This window comes from Puntigrus tetrazona, chromosome 8 (assembly GCF_018831695.1).
Source record: "Puntigrus tetrazona isolate hp1 chromosome 8, ASM1883169v1, whole genome shotgun sequence".
Taxonomy (NCBI): domain Eukaryota; kingdom Metazoa; phylum Chordata; class Actinopteri; order Cypriniformes; family Cyprinidae; genus Puntigrus; species Puntigrus tetrazona.
Window position 1 is genome coordinate 22,683,021 of NC_056706.1, and position 6,000 is coordinate 22,689,020.

The 6,000-nt window shown below is 34.0% G+C and overlaps 1 protein-coding gene across 3 annotated transcripts in view; it reads left to right on the top strand.

Annotated features, from left to right (window-relative positions):
• The window catches only part of prickle3 (prickle homolog 3), a 35,670-nt gene that overhangs the window by 9,132 nt on the left and 20,538 nt on the right, over positions 1–6,000 (top strand). The window contains exon 1 of one of the 3 annotated variants that reach the window (XM_043246640.1): positions 3,406–3,572. The exons of the other annotated variants lie outside the window; for them this stretch is intronic. The gene's annotated coding sequence lies outside the window, so the exon portion shown is untranslated. Of the gene's footprint in view, positions 1–3,405; positions 3,573–6,000 lie in introns of those variants that run through there. 3 annotated transcript variants of the gene reach the window in all.

The following is a 6,000-nucleotide window of genomic DNA, read 5'->3' on the forward strand; positions in this document are numbered from 1 at the left end:
GCGTGAGATCTGTTCTCATCTTAAATTAGCGAAGCTTTTGGCATCGTCGGTCCGTTTTGCTCCCCTGCGTGTGTTTAAATTAACGGAGCGGAAAGTAGCCGTAAATCTCGTTACTGCGCTCTTCAATCTCACGCCTGCGGTTCTGACCAGAGTCATACATCAGCCCAAATCTAATCCGTTGCCCGTTCACATACTACAAATAATCCAGAGAACAGAAACAATCACAACATGGCTTTAATCTGTGCGTCGCTTTAATCGCAGACCTCAGATTGCGCTCAACAAGCTCTTAAGCGTTGTGTAAAATTCGGCATTTGTTGCAGCGACGTTGCTGTCCGTCGCTTTCTTTTTTTTCTTCTGTTCTAGCCGCTGTGCCTCGCTGCTTTTCTTCACAGACTCTACCCGTCTGGCCCCCTATTTTGTGTCCTAATCTCCGCTGTCAGACTAATAAGATTAGTCCTTTCAGGTCCTTCTGCTGCCAGACTGCAGGAACAGAGCCATCAGACTCCCACAGTTCCCTGCTCTCTCTGCCGTCTCACCGCTGTTTCATTTACTCATTCACTTACTCTCATTATGTCACACTTTTTTTCTTTCTTGAGGTTTAGATCAGTGTTGGGGAGTAACTACCTAAATGCAGCAATGCTACTTAATGCACTAGTAATATTTATCAGTAGATGGAGATTTCAGTAACTACTTTTTAAGATTGTTATTATTGTTTTTAATAAGTGTTATTATTTTTATACACTACCTTTCAATTTGTTCATTTTATTTTGATGGCATGTCTATATTATAATAATAATAATAATAATAATAATAATAATAATAGTTATATAGTTATATTTTACTGTAAAATAATGAATCAGAATATACATTTCTTTAAAATGTAATAATACGAATATAAATATTTTATATTTTGGTAATACTTTTGATACTGATAATAACATCACAACTTTAAAATGACCCTTTTTCATGGCTTTATTTCCAAATTCTTCTTCTTCCATAACTTCTTTATAAGGCAGCCTGACTGTAGTTGAGAAAGCACCTCAACAGCTATTCATGTATGAAATCTGATGTAGCTTTATTAATTCACTAATGCACACACACACACAGATTCGGCGCCTCAGGCCACACACAACACTCGCTGGATGACAGGATAACATCACATGCTGACAAGAAATGTGTTTCTGAAACAGCAGAGGCACAAGGTTTTGACACTAGAGCCAGAGGCGACGTGTTCCTGCTGTTTATCTGCCTTTTTAAAGATATTATCTAGAAGACCGCTGGATAGGATTCATTTGAACAATCTGTTTGATTGATTTGTTTCACTGAACTGGTTAAAGTGAATAACTCAGTTGCATCATTTATTAGTTAAATATTGCTATTTAAATATGGTTGTTGATCTATAAATGCCCAATTTTGGCCAAAGGTACTAATTGTTCATTGATTTTTTTTTTTAGCCTATTTAATAAATGTTTTTACTTTTTAAGTTAAATAATAATACTAATAATATTTTTTTAATATATATATATATTATATATATATATATATATATATATATATATATATATATATATATATATATATATATATATATATATATATATATATATATATATATATATAATAAAAAGAAGCAAACACTATTTAATCTCCTAAATTTTTTACTTTTTTTTTTTGCTGATGATAATGAACTGAAATGACTGTACTTCATATAGCAACTTCTTGATTATGTCGTTTTAATTTGAATGATTTGAATGAATTAATGATTAAATGTAAGAGTAATAAAAAGGAAGCAAACACTAATCCAACTGTCAACCGCAATCTCCTAAATCTCAGCGCTGTCAAAACAAAAGTGCTCCACAAGAAAAAAAACAACTACTACTTTTCATTGAATGCTGATGAGCAAAATATTTCTAACCCTGAATGTATTGGCATGAACTGAAATGACGTGAACGTACACATGGGGCCAAATAGAATTTGTGACTTAATTAGGTGTGATTTAGCTAGAAGGGGATTGTGTGTGCAGGGATGATGAAATGTGTGTGTGTGTGTGTGTGTGTGAGAGGAGAGGACGTCTGTCACTCATTTAGAGTTTGAGAGCGTTCGATTGGGTTACTAGTGAGCTCATGGTCGTGATGGGACAGTCTGGCTGGATGATACTAGTTGAATTACTCTCTAAGAGTCAGGCAGCTATTACTCGACCTCTAATTGCTACCATTGTGACACCCTCACCAAAAAGTGCCCATCCGTTACCGAAACCATATCCCTCTATTACTCATCTTCATGTCTGGAACTCTTTAGCGCAGAACATTATTTCTACTGCATTTAAAAAATGGTTTTTCTTTCTTGTGCTTCAAATGTCTGACTGTAGATAACGGGAAATACAGAGGGCGTTGGTGCCGCCCACTTTTTTCAACCACAGTAGTGTCTTTTCCATTCATAGGGGATTTAAAGAAATGTCTGTTTAAAAGTGGCGTAAGCCATGAACCAAAGCCTGCATGGAAAATCTGACAAATATATTGGGTACATATACAATTTCTACATAATATCAGCTCTTAAAGAACATTCTGTAAATGTAACCTTGATATCTTGAATATTGACTAAGACCATGTTAAAAGATTTAATTCATATATATTAAAAAATAAGATATATATATATATATATATATATATATATATATATATATATATATATATATATATATAAAATGTATGTATATATATATATTATGTATGTGTGTGTATATATATATATATATATATATATATATATATATATATATATATATATATATATATATATATATATATATATATATATATATATATATATATAAAATAATAAAATAATATATATATGTATATATGTATGTGTATATATATATTATATGTATGTATATATATATATTATATATGTGTGTGTGTATATATATATATATTATATATATATATATATATATATATATATATATATATATATATATATATATATATATATATATATATATATATATATATATTAAGAATAATATATATATTAAAAAATATATATAGATATAGAGATGTGTATATATAGATATTATATAGAGATATAGATATTAAAAAATATAGAAGAGGTTGGAATAGTGGTAATGATTTTTTTTTATAATTGAGTTGTCTATTTAGTCCATTAAAAACAGAATATTCTTTTTAAGATGAAAGAGGCAAAAGCGAGGCAGCTTCACTCCGTACATCCTCATTATCACATGAGCTGCTACAGATGAGAACATGTTTGAAAGTGAAATCTGAAACACGTTGTTGGTGAGGGAGGAGGCAGAGGGAGGGACTGTGAAGGAAGTCAGCTATTGTTTGGGTCCAGTGTTGGCTTCAGCGGCCTGAGGGGGGAGAATCAGAGACGCAGAGAGGACTGTCATTCGACTCGGCTCGGGCGCATGACGTTTTGTTCGCTACGAGGTCACTGAAGAATGGGGAACTTGCTTAAAACACCTTAAGTTTGAACAGTTCGACGTGCTAATGCTCTTGAAAAAGCTAGCTGGCAATGGATTTTGCGGCGTCACGGACTGCGCTGTGATCAAGGTAATATACGGATGACTTGGTGTTTGGTTACCCAGAATGTGATCTTGTCAAGCGTATCAATTAGTTTTGTGTTTGAACTCGTCTGACAGGAAGTGCACGCAGTTCATTTAGTCACAGATGATGATGATGAGGATGAGGATGACGACGTAGTTTGGCAGAAGTTTGCAGGAGTTTTCTTTAACTTTCATTGTTGTGTAACTGGAGCATTTATTTGGTTTTAAATAAGGCCTCAAATTTTAGGCCTCTCAGATTTTTCAAACAAAAATCTTAGGAATGCCGTTTTTTTAATAAGGTTTAATAATGATTACCATACTATGCAGGAGTTGCTGCCTTTTCCTATAGCTTTTTTTTAGATATATACAGCAAGCAAATATTATTTTCATTTGCTATTTTGCTGGGTTTATTTAAAAAAGAAATGAGGTAAGACTTTGAACCTCTGTAAGTCTGCTAAACAAAGTGATATCAGTACACCAACACATCTGAAACATGAAAACCAATTAAAACGTTCAATCAATTGATTTTCAGGAAGTCTTGCCTAGAGTAGCAGGTAAGCCAGTATTTCAATAAGTTTATTTCAGCAGTGACTACAATATGCCGTGTCAAACCGAATGATAAATTCAATTATATTTATTCAATTATTATATATTATTTAATATGATTATTGCCAGACAGATTTGACAGTGTATCTGATTTATACAGTGCACGATTTATTAGCAGTGGTTTTAGTAGAATGCCGTTGTTTTATACCTTAGACCTAATTTCTTAATAATCTTGTATAAGAGTCTTAGTATAATTCTCAATAGTTTTATGTTTAGTGGAAAAAAACCAGAGGGTATCGTACCCTATATTCAAACCGTTTAATGTAAAAGTAAAAAGTGATCCGTTTAAAATACAAATGAATTTTAAGTGTGTTTTCCACAGTTTTTATATGAACTATTTTTAAATTATTATTTATACGACCCAATATAACGAGAACTTTTGAGCAGTGGCACGAAAAACAGTGTAAATCAATTTTTTGAAATGATTCACTTAACCACCTAACACCCTTTAACCACTGAACACACACACACACACACACACACACACTTCAGGGTTTCCTGTACACATAATTGTACAAACAGCGTTTTCTATACACTTGCTGTAGACATACCCCTCACACAAAACTTTCAGCAATTTTAGTTTTTCAAAACATTTCTTTCTTCATGATTTATAAGCTCGTTTCCTGTCGGTCCTCATAAAGTGGGGATTACCAGGACGCACACACACACACACACACAATCTTCTCTTCTAAATCATTTACGTGTGTTCATATCATGAATTAGACCTTATTATGCGCAGCTATAGTCACAACATCTGTACGTGCGGCGTGTCTTGAGGACACATCTGGCAGCACATCTGTATGTTGATCTCTGGCGGGGATGGCTTTTGCCAGCAGAGCTTATCCAGCGCGGGTGAACCTGTTGACCAAGGCATGCGCTTTGAACGTTTCCACACCGTTTCGGTAGCGTGTTAATCTGTGTTTGTCCCTTTCTGGGAACAATAGGACAAAATGTCATTTTATGTAAGCTTTCCTGTAAGCTCTTGTTCAGAGATTGCGTATCGTTGAATATTAGTTTTTTATTCTGGAAGATTTGCGTGAAGCACAAAGAAACGCATGGCATTCGATCGGGAATAAATTAGCCGTGTTTGACACGCTCGCAAGGGTCTTGACGATGGTATTTATTTTCCTAATTGAGCCGCTTTTTCTCGATTGCGTGTTAAAAATACAGCTTTGTTGTAAAATGGATCAGGCGTTTAAATTATCTTTGCAAAAAAAAAAACCCAAACAAAACAAGGTATTGCTATATGATATATAATGTATTGATAATCATTGCAGTATTTGAATTAGTTATCATATTCATTAGTCATTGTGGCTGTAGCTGTCTGTTAAAATGAACTGATGTCTGACTTTAAGAGAACAGCAGCGCTTATCCCATAACTGTACCGAGAAGGATTAAACCCCCATCACACACACACACACACACACACACACACACACACACACACGCACGCTCCCTCTTCACCTCTGAAGTGTTGTGATGTGACTGGGACGCCCGTCAGTCTCAGGAGCGCTTCCTTCATGAAGATGTTCGTCGGGTCGTGGGTCAAAGTCAGGACACGGGATTAGTTTCTTTCAAAACTTTCTGTCTGATTCTTGAACCGTATCCAGTACGTATTTGTTTTTTTGTTTTTTAATTAAGCATTGCTGTTAGCTTGCATTACATTAGTTTAGGCTTTTAAAAACACCCGTTGCATAATTACTTAATATTGCAGGAAAATATAAAACATTGAGTCAGTTTACTTGTATGAAGCCTGCTGGCTCGTATTTGTGAGATCTCTAAATCAACTTAGTCAAAACTCTCGTACACAGTCTACTACATGTCTGTCG